The 19,299-nt window shown below is 37.9% G+C and overlaps 1 protein-coding gene across 5 annotated transcripts in view; it reads left to right on the forward strand.

Annotated features, from left to right (window-relative positions):
• Positions 1–19,299, forward strand: part of ANKS1B (ankyrin repeat and sterile alpha motif domain containing 1B) — a 787,939-nt gene that overhangs the window by 243,352 nt on the left and 525,288 nt on the right. The gene's annotated exons all lie outside the window — the stretch shown is intronic.

Below are 19,299 nucleotides of genomic sequence, written 5' to 3' on the forward strand. Positions count from 1 at the left end.
AGACACTGAAATCTATATCAGCTTTTAGAAAAAGGAATTTGTGTATTATAGAAAAAACACACAAATGAAGCTTAGGAAACGTGCTATTTCACATCATCTTCCTTTCATAACATTTTAATAATTATAGTCCAATTATTAAGTTGTTACTTTTTTTTGGTGTCTCCTGCTCATTTTGTCTTCATTTCTCTGAACATGCTGCATTGCTTGTAATCACTTCCCTATCCTCCAGCCCCAGTTGTTTTTATATATTTTCTTTACATTCTCTATTCCTTACGGTCTCTAATTTTGCCTGTGTTTGGTATTTTACATCTCATTGCTCCTTACTTCCCTTCAGTGCTCACTTTCGCCTAGCTGGTCTCCCTTTACCCTTTGTTCTTTTCCCTCATGCCTGTCATTTGTCTGTGTGGCTTTCTTTCGCTTCCCTCTTTCTTCTCTTTCAGTTGGATTTCCCAGTAGGCGGTTTGCAGGCAAGCTTTAGAAATATCACTGGGACAAGCTGTTCTGTGATATTTCATTGAAAATAGCACTTATAAAGCTGTTAGCATTATATTTTTGCCAACAGGAGAACTCAGAACATGGACTTGGTCTTGTTCTCAAACCTGGCTCGTTCTGAATGGGCCTCATAAAATCCAAGAGAGGGGGACTGTGGATCCAATCAATGCCATTCACCATCTACTTAAGTATATAGTATGAACAAGTCCTTTGAGCTAATTTGTAAGACAGATGTGCCTGCCTTTTAAGACTGTTTTGCTGTGAATGAGCCATAATTTCCTTAATATCTTATCTTCTTTCATATCATTTGTTTAGGGCGATTCTTATTATAATCATCATCCTCATTAATAAAATGGCATTTATTTATTTATTTATTTTACCTGGAATTAGCCTTTTACTCTCAATATTATGTTATGAATATTCACCCACATTTACGTGCAGTTTAGTTCATTCATTTCCTTTTAAAATTTAAAATTTTTTATTTTTTCCATCACTTTTATCTCCTCTATGCCCTCTATTCCCCCTCCACCTCCACAATCACTACACTGTAGTCCAGCCGTGGGCAAACTATGGCCCGCGGGCCGGATCCGGCCCGTTTGAAATGAATAAAACTAAAAAAAAAAAGAGACCGTACCCTTTTATGTAATGATGTTTACTTTGAATTTATATTAGTTCACACAAACACTCCATCCATGCTTTTGTTCCAGCCCTCCGGTCCAGTTTAAGAACCCATTGTGGCCCTCGAGTCAAAAAGTTTGCCCACCCCTGCTGTAGTCCATGTCCATGAGTTCTCTCTCTTTTATTTTTCTTTATTCCTCATTCCCCCCTCCCTGCACCCCCATCCTTGAGCTGACTGCCTGCTCTCTATCTATGAGTCTATTCTCTATTTTGCTTGGTAGTTGTTTGTTCATTAAATTCCACATGTAAGTGAAACCATATGGCACTTGTCCTCTGACTGGCTTATTTCACTTAGCATAATGTTCTCCAGGTCATTCATGTTGTCGCAAAGGCTAAAATTTTCTTAAAATGGAATTTAAACCTTACCTATCCACCTCAGTTTATAGAATATTTTATTCTTTTTCTTACTTTGTTTTGGACACTTTCATATAAATTGTTTCCGTTAACCTTCATTAACTCCAAGGGAATGGATATTCTGGTGTTTGGGGTAAGGATGTTGGCACTCCAAAGGGGCTAAGTTGCACAACTAATTTGCAGTTCTTTTCCTTTCTTTCATATAATAGTTGTCTCTTCTGGTCCTGTTCAGAGGCTAGAAAAATCCTCACGAGATTGTACAACATGACATCTTTATGAGGAACTTACAGGTTTGGGGTCAGTTAGGCACAGTCACTTTACACAGAGTCCCAATATGCAGAGGAGAAAAATGTCTTCAAAAACCCTTTCTTCCTCTTCAGGGAAATGTCATCTAGTTCATTTGCTTCAAGAAATAACCTCATTAACCCCATATTTAGATGCTAAATGCCACATTAACTGTCATCGGTTCTCTCATTATATGAAGCTGTTTCTGGTGTTACTGTGAAGCCATAACATTTCCAGAAATTTTAAAATGTCTTAGGTAAGAGATTGTCCTATAATTACTTTTATACCAACGTAAATTCTCTAATGTAAATGCATGTGGTCATTCAATGAATGAAAAACGGATTTCTTTCTACATATCTGAAGTCTATGCAACCCTAAGGAAACTTAATCCATAAATCCTTCCTTACATATTCTTTAGCTGTGTTTATTTTGGTAAACTTTGAAGAAAACGAGAGGTAGTGTTAAAGCCAGAAATTCCAACTTGACTCTATTCCTTGGTTCATTGTTACTAGTAAATGTCTGTGAAGCTAACTAACTCCAGCTTCCTTTCTTAGCTGTCATAGTGATGATTTGAGGAGGAAAAAGTGAAGCAAGTCAGGAAACTAAGCATTATGGTATTTAACTTAGAACCAATGCAGCCTATAAGTTTGTATGTAATAGAACAATGACTGCTAAGGTGTATAATTGGGAAAGAATATAACCTCAATTTTCTTTTTACCGCAGAGACTGTGGCGGATTGCTTATTTCTCCTCATGATGTCTAACCTCCTGGGGCTCCTCATTCACTGTAGAGAGCAGGGAATAGAAAATTAGTGGAAGTAATTATTAGGGAGAATCAGGGTAGGACACGTGATTTCAGGAAAGGGTTTGGAGACTAAAGAGTGTGGGTGGGGGACAGCTGGATGGATAGAACAGGGGACTCCCTGGGGTGTTCTGACAAGTCACAGGTGTGTGAGGGATGGAGAATGGTTGAGATCTAACTGTTCCAAAGAAAAGATAATTGTTGTTAGGTTATATAAGAGCCTATATTTTGATCACAAGTTTAATCCTCTAAAGTGTTTGCTAATTTTGGCTGGAAATGCAAAAAATGTGAAGTTAGATTGACTTATGGGTATTAAAACACTTTTAAAATTTACTAATTAGAAATTAATAACATAGTTGAAAAGATCATTTCACTCTGAAAACTACCTGTGTTCATGAATTTGCATTTCTTTGCCTGGGCATTGGCACATGTGTTCATTTTTATTGTGAGAATGCTATAGAATTGATGAGGAATAAAAACATAATTTTCATTGCATTCACTGCAAATATATACTACTTAGATAGAGCAAGTTTAGTTATTTCCCCTTCTCTTTGTGTATGTCTTTATCTAGTCTACTTTCCATAACTCTACCTATACATGAGAATATCCATTGTAAACAAGGACTCATTGCATTCAATTTGTGGTAGGGCTGATTATACATTGCATGCTTGGAATTACTGTTAATTACTTAGAAGCCACAGATTTTGCAGTGTATTGTTGTTTGATTTTATTTGGCATATTTATTTATTTTTTCAGTATGTTTTTATTGATTTCAGAGAGGAAGGAAGAGAGAGATATAAACATCAATGACGAGAATCATTGACCGGCTGCCTCATGCACTTCCCCTACTGGGGATCAAGCCTGGAACCCGGGCATGTACCCTGACTGGGAATCGAACCATGACCACCTGGTTCATGGGTCAACCTCAACCACTGAGTCACACTGGCTGGGCATGGCATATTTACTAACTCACTAAGTCACAGCTGTTAGTTCTGTATCCCATGTTTGACCTTTTTACCTTTGCTTCTTTGGATTCTTTCATGTCATAAGATTCTTCAGATTGTGAAATATTCTATTTTCAACTCATAGAGACTGAAATATTTATATACTACTGGTTTCTCCTGAGCTTCTCTATCAAGATGATTTACCCACATTTTTTAAATGATAACTTTTGATGAATGGAATATTTTATTTTTGATCCAATTTATCAGTTTTTTTCTTTCTTGGTTAGTGCTTTTTGTGTTTTGTTCAGGTTGTGAATATGTGCTCTCATATTTTTTCTAGATGCTTTCTGGTTCTGGCTTTTATATTTAGTTTTATGATCTATCTCAAATTGTTTTTGTAGGTTGTGAGGTAAGAGTTGAGATTCATTATTTTTTCCTACATAGAAAAAGAGTTTTCTCATTGAGTTGACTTAATGCTTTAGTATTGTTTATTACTTTCACTTTCCAATTGTTCATTGTTGGTATATAGAAATGCTGTTGAGTTTTCCATTATCCTGTGTCCTGCCACCTGGATAAACGTATGGAAAAGTTATAGTAGTTCCTTTTAAAAATAATTTTTAATGGTTTTCTTCTGTCCTCTGAGAATAATGATGGTTTTATTTCTTCTTTTTCTAGTCTTTATGTCTATTATTATTATTAACCAGTGGCCTGGTGCACAAAATTCATGCACATTAAAAGGGAATTAATTAGAGGAAATATTTTAATATTGCTACTTGCCTTTTCTCTATAATCAAAATGTCAGAGATGAAAGAAAATTAGTAAAATGTATATGAAAATCTTCCTCCTGTCAGAATCTGGGGCACGCCGCGGAACCCAGAGTCAAGTCCCCGCCCACCCGTGGGCACCTCAAAATCGCTCAGGACCCTAGCTGGTTTAACTCAGTGGAAAGAGCGTCGGCCTGTGGACTGAAGGGTCCCAGGTTCGATTCCAGTCAAGGTCACATGCCTGGGTTGCGGGCTTGATCTCCAGTAGGAGACGTGCAGAAGGCAGCCAGTCAATGATTCTCTCTCATCATTGATGTTTCTATCTGTCTTTCCCTCTCCCTTCCTCTCTGAAATCAATAAAGATATATATTTAAAAAAAGAAAAAAGAAATCCCGCAAGACCTAGACCCGGCCGGCTCCACTCCCATTGGGCAATATCCAGACCTGGCCAGCCCCACCCTCATCAAGCCCCGCTGGGCAGGTCGCGCAGCCTCAGGTCCCCCAGCCTGGCGTTGGGCGAGGGGCACAGACTCAGGTCCCTTGTCAAGCCCTTCTGGGTGGGGGGCGCAGCCGCAGGGCCTCCAGCACACTCTCAGGTCCCCCGGCCCAGTGCTGTGGTGGGGGGGCGTGGCCTCAGGTCTCCTGTGAAGCCCTGCCAGGTGGGGGGCGTGGCCTGAGGTACCCTGTCAAGCCCCTTTGGGCAGGGGGTGTGGCCTGAGGTCCCCCGTCAAGCCTCACCAGGTGGGGGGCGCAGCCTGAGGTCCCCTGTCAAGCCCTGCTGGGCGGGGGGCATGGCCTGAGGTCCTTTGGCCTGGCACCAGGGCAGGGGGTGCAGCCTGAGGTCCCCTGTCAAGCCCCACCAGGCAGGGGTGCAGCCTCAGGTCCCTGCTGATTGCTCATTAAGGCTCATTAAGGGAACTCGGCCCCCGCTGTGGGGTAGCCGTCTTCTGTTACAGAAAAACCCGCCTCTGCTGTGGGCACAGCTATCTTTGTGATGGTGTGATGGTCAATTTGCATATTACCTCTTTATTAGATATGATAATATAATACTACTGTGACTGCAGGGCAATTGTGCACAGAACTGGTAAAACCAAAAATCCTTTCCTTATTTGTTATCTTTAAGGGAAAGTATTTAATATTTCAGCATTAAATACAATATAACCTATGTTTATTATATATACTCTTCTACTCCTAATTTACTGAAAGTTTTTAGCATAAAAGGGTGTTGACATTTTTCAAAATTTTTCTGTGTATATTTAGATGATCATATGATTTTTCCTTTGTTCTGTTGATGTGATAAATTATGTTGTTTTATTTTTTATATTTTAATTATTTTTTTAATCCTCATCTGAGGATATGTTCCCATTGATTTTTAGAAAGACATGAAGAGAGAGAGAGAAAGAGAGAAAGAAAGAAAGAAAGAAAGAAAGAAAGAAAGAAAGAAAGAAAGAAAGAAAGAAAGAAAGATTGATCGGTTACCTCCTATGCACACCTTGACTGGGGATAGAACCCTTGACCAAGGTATGTGCCATGACTGAGAATTGAACCCTCAGCCTTTTGGTATATAGGACAACACTCAACTAACTGAGCCACCGGGCTAGGGCTACATTGTTTTATTTTTTAATGTTAATCAAACTTTGCATTTCTGGGATAAGTTGACTTGGTTATGATGTTCAAGAGACACTTTGGATAAAGCATTAGTATTAAATAGATGGATTAAATCTAAGGGAGACAAAGATGACTAATGATCTGGTCCTGGTTGGCTGGGATTTTGCAATGATCTTAATAAAAATAGGAAAGACCTGAGCAGAATTTATTTTGATGAGGAAGAGGGTGGCATGATAAATTTTGTTTTGTAAACCTATTGAGTGTGTGGCATGATATTACAAATTAGAAATATTGATGTGGAGCTCTGGTGAGAGGTAAAAGCTTAAGGTAAAGATTTTATAGTCATTTATAGAATTAGATGATGAAGGGAGATAGTATCAAAGACAGAATGCTGGAAATGTTCACTCTTAAGAGTATAATTAATATTTGTTAAGTAAAAAATACAATTTAATTTTCCTGGTTCTTTTGGGAATGGATATTATCTTCATTTTATAGATGAGGAAATTGGAAATCAGTACATTTAAGTAATTTCTTTACATATACTTTAGAAAGAAGGCCTTAGCAAATGGAGAGAGAGAAGGAGCATTGAGAGATAAAAAAAACAAAACAAGAAAGGTAAAATATTATTCTAAATATGAACAGAGAAGAAAATTTGAAGAAGAGATTAGTTAACATTATTAAAACTTGTTGGGATGCAAAGCAGAAGGAAGCTCAAAATGTCAGCTTGTTTGGTGATTATGAGGACAAACACCTTCAAGAAAGCAATTTAATTAAAGTGGAGAAGGTAGAAGCTAAATTGCAAAGAGTTGAAGAGTTGAAGAAAAGCAATGCACTGGTTGTAGATTAAGCTTTTGAATAATTTGGTGGTAAAAGGAAAGTATGACAGGTGTTGAAGGAAGGACAGAATTTAAGAAACCATTGTGTGTGTGTGTGTGTGTGTGTGTGTGTTAATGTCAGGATGCATGAAATTAAATCTGGTTGTAAAGAAATTAAATCTGGTTGTAAAGAATGGGAAAGAGGAGATTAAAAGTTGATGGGAGAGACATGAATGATGAGGACTGAAATGTTAAATTTATAATAGGAGGAGTGACTAAATCTAATTAGCTCCAAAGTTCAAACACTGGCATTACTGGAGTGTTTGGATAAGGAATTGGCTGTTAAAGCATTGGATTTTGGGGCTGCACCCTTGGTGTTGGTTTTAGCTGGATGGATTTTTCTACTCTTCCTTTTTCACGACATGGGGATGTTTGAGAAGTGACCCAAGGTGGAGGCAGAAAAAAGACAATTTTGGCACAATATCACAGATGAATCATTTTATTAGGTGCTTAATATTGAATTTGATAATAACATTTTAATGAACATAGGTGGATATTAACAGCAAGTCAACCTGGAAAATTTGGAAATTCTGATTATCTTGAGGCTGTTCCTGGTACAGATCCCACCACATACTTTAAACCCCATCCATAGTAGAATCTGACACAATGAAGTGAAAAGGCTACACTTTTTCACAGCTATGGAGGGATCTTATAAAAAGAAGCACACAGAGGCCATAGAAAGATAAAAGTCAAGGGCCCAGGTCTCTCAAGAGACTAAGGCAGATGATTTGAAGAAAGATGAGTTGCTCCTGAATTCCTATCCACGATGGACTCTGTTTAAATCAGGTGGAAACCTGAAGGAAATCAATATTTTAGATATTCTTCTGGACTTTTTTTGGGGTGCTTAATGAGCTAATAATAAGGTAATTTAATAATAATCCATACCATCTCTCCCTTCCATTATTAAGAGTGTAGAACTTGTGGTATATAAAATTCTTGCCAAACTTAGAATACTATTTTACTGGGCACTGTGGGGTTATAGAATATATACGCTAAATTTTAAAATTAGAAATGAGAGTGGGTAAAAAACAGAGTCCTATAACTCAGAGTACAGAATATTGTATTGGGTTGAAGCAAAAAGTAGATAAGAAATAAAAAGGCCTTTTAAAAGATAATCTTTTAAAAATATTTTTCTTTTAGTGTATTGGGCCATTTATTTCTATTATTGACCACGTGTTTCATTTATTTCTTTTTTGCTTTTATTTATCTTTATTGTTGAAAGTATTACAGTTGTCCCCCCCTTCCCCCCCATTGACCCCTTCCACTCCACTCCTGCCCTTTAAAAACCCCTACAAGGTAACTATTTTTTTTATTTTAATGATTGGGTTTGAGACTTAAAGAGGTTGAATAATTTTCCCAGTCTTTCAGAGTCACTGACTGGAAGAACTCTGGTCTCCTAACTCCAGTAATCTGTTCATGTTAATTAGCTCCTTGGGGAGAAAATCATCAAGATGGAACATTGTATTCCAAAGGGATGATGAAGTTTGAGAGGAGAATAATAGGTTGGAAAAAGGAAGAAGAGCAGAAACATAGACGGCTGTAGTTTGTAACCTAACGGAGGAAACCAAAGAAGACTCTGTTCAGTAATCTGGAGTCCTTGAACCAAAGCCAAGTGAGAAGTGAAAGCTAAAAACAGAAAGATAATAAAATAATAGAAAATAATCTTAGGTGAAACAAAGAACAATTGGGAAAGAAAAAGATATTAAGAAATCAGTGCCCCCAACAATTAATCAGTAGTCCTCAACAAATTAGAATTTCCTGAGAAGATTTAAAAAAAAAATGCCTGGACCCTACCCCAGACTAATTAAATCAGTATCTCTGAAGATAAGTATTTTTTTAAAATCCTTATTGCTGCTCTTTCTAGGAATTCATTTCTAATCATGCTTGTCATCCTCTGTGTAACCTTTCTGACCCTTCAACTTGTCAGCAATGTGAGGATGGTATTTGCCTTGCCTCCTTCTCAGGGGTGCAGTAAAGCTCAGATCAGATGAAATCTGCAGTGGTGCTGTGTAAATTGTAAGGCCCTGTAGCAGCCTGACTTGCTGTTACAGTGATTTAAAAGTGGTGTTTGTCCACATTAGAAATATGACCTTTGAGAGACACTCCTCTCTTGCTGTCTCATCCATAGTGGCTCTGATGATAGCAACTTTGGCTTTTAGGAAATGTGTTTGGGAGCCTTTTAAGTTCCTAAAGTCATTCAAATCTACCCAGAATGATGCTGGCTAACTAGGGGGTATTCCCAACCTCCAGCATTTCATCCCATAGAGGTGTCTGCATAAGTGAGCCATGGAGATATGAACTGAAATTTGGGATGTGAGAGAAGCCAATAAAGATAGACACAGAATTGGGTCAGGCTGAAGGGAAAAGCCAGAATCCAAAAAGCACCCACTACAATCTTTATCTTCCATTTACACTAATAAAAGACAAACATGCAAATTGACCGCACCTTCGCTATGCCTTAAGCCATGCCCACCAGCCAATCAGAGCGACTATATGCAAATTAACCCAACCAATATGGCGGCCAGCAGCCATGGAGCTGGAGCAAGCAGGAGGCTTGGTTGCCCCAATGATGGAGGAAGCCAAGCTTCCCAACCGGCTCTGAGCTCCACTCAAAGCGACAAAGTTTCAATTACAGAAGGTAAATAAACCCTAGATACCTGCTTTCAGCAGGCCGTGGCTACGGAGCTGAAGCAGGAGCCGGCAACAAAGTTTCAATTATAGAAGGTAAATAAATCCCAGAATAAAAAAAGAAAAGAAGAAAAGGAGAGGCTGGGAGCTTCCGTCGCCAGGGGTCTTGGCCAGCCTGAAAACGGCCCTCAGCCCCTCACCCAGACTGGCCAGGCACCCCAGTGGGGACCCCCCCACCCTAAAGGGGGTGTAGCCAGCCTGGAAACAGTCATCAGCCCCTCACCCAGGCTGGCTGGCCAGGCACCCCAGTGGGGACCTCCACCCTGAAGGGGGTGTGACCAGCCTGCAAACAGCCGTCAGCCCTTCACCAAGGCTGGCCAGGCACCCCAGTGGGGACCCCCACCCTGAAGGAAGTGTGACCAGCCTGAAAATACCCATCAGCCCCTCACCCAGGCTGGCCAGGCACCCCAGCGGGACCCCCACCCTGATCCGGGACACCCTTCAGGGCAAACCAGCCGGCCCCCACCCATGCACCAGGCTTCTGTCCTATATAATAAAAGGGTAATATGCAAACTGACCCTAACAGTGGAAAGACTGGGAATGACTGGTCACTATGATACACACTGACCACCAAGGGGGCAGATGCTCAATGCAGGAGCTGCCCCCTGGCAGTCAGTGCACTCCCACAGGGGGAGCTCTGCTCAGCCACAAGCCAGGCTGCCAGCTGCCAGTACAGCGGTGGTGGTGGGAGCCTCTCCAGCCTCCTCAGCAGCACTAAGGATTTCCGACTGCAGCTTAGACCTGCTTCCTGCTGGCAAGTGGACATCCCCCAAGGGCTCCCGGGCTGCCAGAGTGATGTCTGACTCCCAGCTTAGGCCCAATTCCCCAGGGAGTGGGCCTAAACTAGCAGGTAGTCATCCCCCAAGGGATCCCAGACTGCGAGAGGGCACAGGCCAGGCTGAGGGACCCCCCCGAGTGCACAAATTTTTGTGCACCGGGCCTCTAGTTAATGAATAAAATCACCATCATTCTTTGTAGATGCCATGCCAATCATATGCCAGTAGAATATTATTCATCCTCATTTCTTTTGATGAAACTCTGGCTATATTTACCCACGTTGAAAATGGGGAATGATTTATTGCTGACCCTTTCTACATGTAATAAAAACATTCATCTCCTTTTCTAAGCATAAAACCTGATTCTCTGAATTTTGTGCCCACAATGCCCTTTACAGCAGCAGACTTTATTAAATGGTTGTTTTTTTTTCTTTTGTGTGGTTATTCAGGTTTTTTCTTCCGCATACATAAAAATCTCAGTGGGTGCCATTCTTTGGCATGTCTTTCTCCCTAGAGCATTTCTAGGCAGTTTGATTAAGAATGCATACATGGAAATTTCTCTGGGAAAAATTTCCTTAAAAAACAAAATGTCTAGAAACTAGCGTTGGCATTATTGTTTTAAATGTCTTCAGTGCGAATTAGAATTTGAAACCTAATCTCATCCGTTGTTATTGACTTGTACTGGGCAAAGTTAAAGGCCTGCAGTAGTTACCTCTGCCTCTCCATTCATGGGAACCTGTTTGACCGCGTGATGAATAGTAGACCTAATGTATGAATCTGAAGTTGATCACTTCAACTTCCTACTCTTGCCTGTTCTAAAATTCTGGAATTTAGCTATGAATGTACCACAGAGCACATTGTTACTTTATTTGCTTATTTATTCAGTAAACAGAGTTGAGTGCTTATTGGATGCTGGGCATCATAAAATGATATTTACATATAAAAATGACCTCAAAGAACCTTTAATTGACTGAGGGAGACTGTGTTCTAAAGAGATAACATTTAGATTTTCACTGATGGAATTCATTGATTGAATGAATAATCCCAGGGATTATCGTGAGATTTCTCCCAATCTACATTCATTCCCTGTGTATTCTCATCCAGTTCCAGGGCTTTAAATGCTGTCTATATGCCGATGACTCCTAAACTTCTATCTCCAGCCCCAACCACTTCCCTGAACTCAGGCTCATATGCAGCCAGCTACCCTAAATCTCAAATAAATGTCTAAAAAGCATTTTAAGCTTAACATGTGTGGCACTAAACTTTGCATTTCAGTTCATGGCAGCACAGGGTAAAGAAATTGATCCCATTCTTGATTCTTTTCTTCTTCTCACTCTGTCACATCTAGTCCATCAGAAAACCCTTTAGGGCCGACAATTCTTAACTATGGTTCAGGACCCCTTGGCGGTCTCAAGGACCCTTTCAGGAGGTCTGTGAGGTCAAAACTGTTTTCATAATAATACAAACATATTTTTCCCTTTCCACTCTTATTTGCACAAGTGCTTGATGGAGTTTTCCATTGTTGCGCGATGATGTGCAATGACATCATAGCTCTGATGGCTAATGAAATGTGCATTTGGATTCCTATGTTTTTAAAAGTGTCTCAGTTTTAATTTTTAATATACTAAATAGTTAAAGATATTACCCCCCTGTACGAAAACTCTTTAGTGTTTCCAGTAATTTTTAAGGGTATGAAATGGTCCTGAGATTTTAAAAAAAGTTTAAAAATTGTTCCTCTAGTTTTCTTTTCAAAATATATCTTGAATCAGGACCCTCTGACCATCTCTCCTCTGCCACCATCATATAAACCATTAATGCTCTTGCCTGGACTTTTGAAAAAGCCTCTCACTCTGTTTCCTGGCAATGACTGTTGTGCCCTTATTATTCTTTTACAAATTGGCAGGTGGACTTACATAAATCAGATCATGTGATTCATCTGCTAAACTTCCAATGTCTTCCCATCTCACTCAGACTACAATCATACATCCCCTTAAGTAATTTGACTCTCTCTTTAACCTCTTAATCGATCTCCTGTCAGCCTCCACGCAGCTCACTTTACTCCAGCCACGCCATCTTTTCTCCACTGCCTCAGATAAGCCAAACAGTCCCTGCCTTACGTTTTTTATACTCATCATGGACTTGTCTGGAATGCCCTTCTCCCACTGACTTACGTGGCTCATTATCTTTCTTCCTTCAGGTCATACTCAGATGCCACTATGAGGAGGCCTTCTCTGACCACTGAATATAAAGTAGCCTCAACTTCACGTTCTAGCTCCTTTATGCTAGTTTTCCTCTGTAACATATTTTAAACCTGATTTAGCATTTATGTGTTGGTCAATGTCTTTCCCACTCGAATGGATGTTCCATAAGAAAAAGAACAATGTACTATTATGATTATTATATGCTCAATCCTAGTACCTAGGACAGCACCTAGTACATAATCGGTGCTCAGTAAGTATAATTTTAATTAACAGAGGATGGTTGGGTAAAAGCCAGGGAAGGCTATTCTAGGAAGAGGGTACACAAATGGAGCTTTATATTTGAATAGAAATTAGGTAGATAAAGTGGCATATACACTGTCCAGGGAGCACAATAGAATGAGCAAGGCTTTTATAGATTTTTTACTTAATGCTGTGCCAAATTCACCATAGGGTATTCTAATAAATGAAGAAGTCTCAACCACATATTCTACCCTCTTCCCCTCAATCAGAATGTCTCAATATCTGTGAAGTACTCATTCTGAGTGGTGTTTCTGGAGTAAAAAATGTTCCAGTGGTCAAATGTATTAGGGAATTACAGGGTTAAACACTTTTCTGCACTGAAGGATTTTTCATAGCCTTCCCCCAGTTCCACCCTTGGAAACCCATTATTATTTTTCACAACTAGTGATCCACAGCACACAATTTGGGAAACATGATATAGGTCACTTGATATGCTTCTTTATAGCTGACCCCAGCAGTTCCATTCTGGTTTGATTTTTCCACTCATTCTGCACAAATTTACACTGTTGAGAAGGGGACATGATTACTAAGCAATAAATCTGTGTCATTCATGTAGTCTGTTACAGAATGGTATCTATACATTACTTACTTAATTCTCTGAGCAATCATATCAGATAATAGAGCCATTATAATTTCTATTTTATGTATGAAGAAAAGTAAAATAAGTATACTGTACCCTGTTGAAAAACAAGTTTTAAATCAATGGTGTTAAATCCCTAAAACTGAAAAACAAGTAATTAGAAGGACCTATATTTTTCACTATAATACAGTATTATGTTAGCATCATTATATTTTACGTTGATTGAATTCAATTCAATAAGTTTGTTTCAAGCACTATATTAGTCACTATGAGGAATAAAAAAGTTTACATAATTGTTTGAGTTTGGTATACAAATTAACTGCACTGTTTCACTTTCTCTCCCAGATTCAGAACCAGTTGAGAGATATGATATAGGAGTTAGACAAATTAAAATAAAATGTCATAATTTTTATTGTTACTGTAGAACTGATTGGACAATATTATTCTGGATATGTAGCTAAATGTGCTTGCTGTAACTTTGCCCTGGAATGAAACACATCACAGCCATCTACAAGGTGGTTTTGATACAGAAGAGCAGGGATGTATAGATTATGCTGACATGTTGGCTCTGTAGAGGAGAAGCCCAGAAGGGGCAGAGCCTGGAATGCTTAGTTCTTTCCCCAAAGACATTTTGCAGCTGAGCAGTTCTCACTCCATGGGGAGATATGAGTGAAGGGAGAATAGGCCAAGAATGTTACTCTGGTGGAATTACCTTTCTTGTGGAAACATGAGGCCAGAGAGTACAAAGTCAGCTTAACATGATAATAAAATATGCTTTATTTGGTCAAGTAGCCTAGCGTGTTTGGATAATAAAGCTCACTATACTTATTTGCCATTACATCAGCTTACTTCAAAAACATCTCTGTTTTCTTTATATTAATGGTACTACCATCTAATTGGTTTTCCAAACCAGAAATTTGAGTTGCCCTAGAGCCTTCCCTTTTCTTTTCTCCCTAGCTACTAGTAAATAGCAAACCAAACTATCTCAATTCTGTTTCCTTAGTATCTGCCAAAGCTTTCCTCTTTTCTTTGTTCCCACTGCAAATGTCTTAATTCACCTGCTCTTGACTTGATTATTGAAATAGCTTCCATAATGGCTCCCTTGCTGGCACTCTCATCTGCTCTAACTTATCTTCTACATTTCTCACAGTAATTTTCATGTTTTAATATTATTATTTTGAAACAATAAAAAACTTACAGCAAAATTAGAAAACAATATAAAGACCTTTTTGCCTGGAATTATTTGTAAGTTGCTGATCCCATCAGCTCCAAATACTTTGGCATGTTATTTCTTTTTTTTTTTTTAAATATATTTTATTGATTTTTTACAGAGAGGAAGGGAGAGAGATAGAGAGTTAGAAACATCGATCAGCTGCCTCCTGCACATCTCCCACTGGGGATGTGCCCACAACCCAGGTACATGCCCTTGACCGGAATCGAACCTGGGACCCTTCAGTCCGCAGGCCAACGCTCTATCCACTGAGCCAAACCGGTTTCGGCTGGTATGTTATTTCTTATGAACGTGGACATGTATCCTTAACCAGAAAACAAAATCAGATATTGAACTTTGGCATGTTACTAGCATTGAATCCTATAACCCGATTCAAATATCAGAACCAGTTGAGAGATATGATATAGGAGTTAGACATAATAATGTTTTATGGCAATAAGATCCCATCCAGAACCATACAGTGTGTCTAGTTCTCATCTCATTTGAACTGGAACAATTCCTCAGTCTTTTCTAGACTTTAAAACCATGACGCATTTGAAGAAAAAGGTCAGTTACTTTATAGAATGTCCCTCCATTGGGGCACAAGCTAGGCTGAGGGACCCCCCCCCCCCCCCGCATGAATATCATGCACTGGGCTTCTAGTATGACATAAATTTCCATGACACTGATAGTGTTTTATTCCAAAGGAAGTCCTATGTATTGTAAAGGGTGTCCCAAAATTCACGCAAGAAGTAATTTTGATAGAAAACACAGGTTTATAATTAAAAATTGTAAATTTTTTATTGATTCATAAAGTATATAGTATAGGGTTAAGTATGGAATAGCACATCGGGTAAATGGCCTCCACGGCTTTGCTGGCACATATGCAAAGCCGTGGTCTTCATTGGTCTTCATTGTCCCTGCTCCTGGGCCATATTGGTACTTGGTAATGTTTATCAAATTGAAGGGATTGAAATCAAAGGGCAACAGATATTAGAATCTGATTCAATAAACCAAGTAAAATTAGGTTTTTATTTTTTGTTGTTGTTGTTGTTAATGCTCACACAAAAATTCAAATTTTGCGTGAATTTTGGGACACCCTTTACTTATTCTTAAAACTTCATATCATCTTAAATTCATCCATATAAGTATTTGTTCTGTCACATCTTTCTGGTTTGAACCTTAAGCTCTTTTTTCTATCTACTATTTATTTACTTCTTGGTGATAACCCTCATCAGAATTGCTTTTACTTATACAGGGGTGCGCAAACATAGGTTTACAGTTGTGAATACATGAAACAGAGTTTATTCTTATATCATTACGTATTAATTATTGTATTATTTTCCATATGAACAACTGTAAAACTACTTTTGCCCACCCTGTACTTTGGATAAAATGATCTTTTAAACTGTAATTTTCTTACCAAACCAAAAAAAGGGGGTGCCATTATTTTTATTATATAGGAAGACATTTGGGGTAATTGTAGAGAAAAATAAATACAGCATGGTGCAATGGAAAGTGTATGCATTGCTTTGAAGTGTTGAGAGGGATAAACTGTAAAACTGTCTTTGAAAGTTACTGAGTATCCTTTGAGAAGTCTCAATTTCCCAATCTGTAAAATGTGGTAAATAATATTCACTTTTGCAGTGGTTGTATTTGCATGAAAAGTATATTGTAGGATGTCCGACACAGCATGTATTTAATGAGAGCTATTATTAGTAATGATGTAAAGTAAGAATTGGAAAGCAGAATGACTTTTGGTAGGTTAAAAAGCAATGCATACTGCACATTTATTTGTAAAAAAATTCTTTGCTCTCATGCACACAGTAGCATATGTTTCCTGTTTTGGCTGCTCAAAACATATCTTCTATAAATCATTATACAATTACCTCCTGCTGTTCTTAAGCAGAAATTGAAAAAAGAGAGAAATACACAAATTGCCTATATCAGGAATGAAACAGGGAATATTACTACAGACTCTATAGACACTAAAAGGTCAATGAAGGAATATTGTAAACCACTCTACCCATATAAATTTGACAATTTAGCTTAAATGAATAACAAACTGGCACAATTCACCCAATATGAAAAAGATAACATGAATAGTCCTATAGCTATTAAGGAAATCGAATTCGTAATTTATAAATCTTTCAAGAAAAACAAGTTGGTTTTGCTGGAGAATTATAACAGATATTTGAGGAAGATTTTTTTTTAATCCTCACCCAAGGAGTGAAGATATTTTTTTCATTGATTTTTAGAGAGAGGGAGGAATGGGAGAGAGGGAAAGACAGAAAGAGAGAGAGGAAAGAGAGACATTGATGTGATTGATTGCCTCCCTCACACACCCTGACCTGTGGTGGGCATGGAACCTGCAACCCTCAAGTGCACAGGCCTATGCTCTAATCACTTAGCAACACTGGTCAAAGCTTAAGGAAGATTAAGTTCAATTTTAAACATTTTTTTTCCTGAAACAAGAGAGGAACTTTGCAATTCATTTATGAAGCTAGTATTTCCCTAATACCCAAATCAGACAGTACAAAACAAAACAAAAACACTAAAAATGCCCAATAACACAAAAAGCAAATACCACAGAGCAGTATCCCTCATAAATATAGACACAAAATTTCTTAATCTATTAGTAAGTAGAATTCAGCAAGATATAAAAAGCATTATATACCATGACCAAGTGGAGTTTATTCCAAGGATATAAGACTGATTGAAAATTAATGAAGAAGAAAACCACATGATCATTGAAGCAGATCAATTGAAGCAGAAAAAGCCATCAACAAAATTCAAGATCTATTCATGATTTTTAAATGTATTTTTATTGATTTCAGAGAGGAAGAGAGAGGGAGAGAGAGAGAATCATTGATCAGCTGCCTCCTGCATGCTCCCTACTGGAATCGAACCTAGGACCCTTCAGTCCACAGGCCGATGCTCTATCCACTGAGCAAGGCCAGCTAGGGCCATTCATGATTTTTAAAAAAATCTCAGAAAAATAGAAACAATGGAGAACTTCCTCAACTTGATCAAGATCATCTATAAAAATTCTTTAGCTAATATTTAATGGTGAAAATTTGAATGCTTCTCCTCAGAATAGGAACAAAATAAAGATGTTCACTCACACATCATTGTTATTCAACATAGCACTGAAAGTTCTGGCTGTGCAATAAAAAGAGGAAATAAAAGGCATAAGGCATGTGGATTGGAAAGGAATAAATAAAACTGTTTCATTTGCAAATGACATAATTGTCTAGGTAGGAAATCCCAATGAATCTACAAAAAATCTTCCTACTAATAAGTTAATTCAACAAGGTCACAGGATGAAAAATAAACATTTAAAAAATCAATTGCATTTCTATAAATTAGCAATAATCATGTGGACACTGGAATTAAAAATACAATATCATTTATAATCAACATACAAAGCAAAGAAAAATCTACCAAAACATGTATAGGATTTGTGTACAAAAGTACACAAATATAAAAAAATGCAAATAAGTATATAGAGAGTGTTTATGGATTAGAAGACTCAATAGTAAAGATGTAAATTCTCCCCCAATTGATATACAAATTTAATGTAATTTCTCTCAAAATCCAAGCAAGATTGTTTAAAGATATATACAAGATTATTCTAGAATTTACATAGAAATATAAAGGAATTGGGATAACTAAAACAATTTTGGAAACAAGAATAAACTGGGAGGAACTAGTCTGCCCAATGTTAAGATTTATTTTATAGTTACAGTATTCAATACTATATTAGCAAAGGGATGGGCACAATGGAACAGAAGAGAGAACCCAGAAATAGACCTACACAAATATGCCCAACTGATATTTGACAGAGGTGTCAAAGCAATTCAATGGAGAAAAGATAGCCTTTTCAACAAATGGTGTTGGAGCAATTGGGCATCCATAGGCAAATATCTGTCCTAAGTCTCACATCTTAAACAAAAATTAACACAAAGGGATAACTGACTTAAATGGGAAATGTAGAATTAGAAAACTTTTAGAAAAAAATTTTGGATCTAGAGCTAGGTAAAGTGCTCTTATACTTTATAACAAAAACATTATCCATAAAAGGACAAATTGACAAATTGTGCTTTCTCAAAATTAAAAATGATTGCTTCATGAAAAACTGTTAAGTGATGAAAAGACAAGTGGAGACTGGAGAAAACATTTGTGCACCACACACCTGCAGAATAAGAGTTTCTAAAATATATAAAGAATACTCAAAACTAAACAGTCATATAAAAAACAAGCAATCCAATTAGAAAATGGGCCAGACATGAAGAGACATTTCCCTATAGAGGATATACAAATGGCAAATAAGCACATGAAAAGATGTTCAACATCACTAACAATTAGAGAAATGCAAATTAAAACCCCAGTGAGCTATCACTACATCTATCAAAATGAATAAAATAAAAAATAGTGACAACACCAAATGCTGGCAAGTATATGGAGAAACACATACATTCCTTGTGGAAAGTGAAATGGTACAGTGACTCTGGAAAAACAGATATTTTAATATTTGAATACCTAGTTCAAAAAATATTTTTTTGCAAGAAAGTCATGACTATTTTAATGCTGGGAGAAGCTTCCCTGAGAATCAACTTCATGATTTGGAGGTAAAAAAACACTCTCCAGGTTTTTAATATCTATATTCAGTCCACAGCAACAACACTTTTATTGAATAAAACTAGAATAATCACCCAAACTTCTAATACCCTTTCATGTCTAT

The sequence above is a fragment of the Myotis lucifugus genome, unplaced genomic scaffold, assembly GCF_000147115.1.
Source record: "Myotis lucifugus unplaced genomic scaffold, Myoluc2.0 scaffold_10, whole genome shotgun sequence".
NCBI lineage: Eukaryota > Metazoa > Chordata > Mammalia > Chiroptera > Vespertilionidae > Myotis > Myotis lucifugus.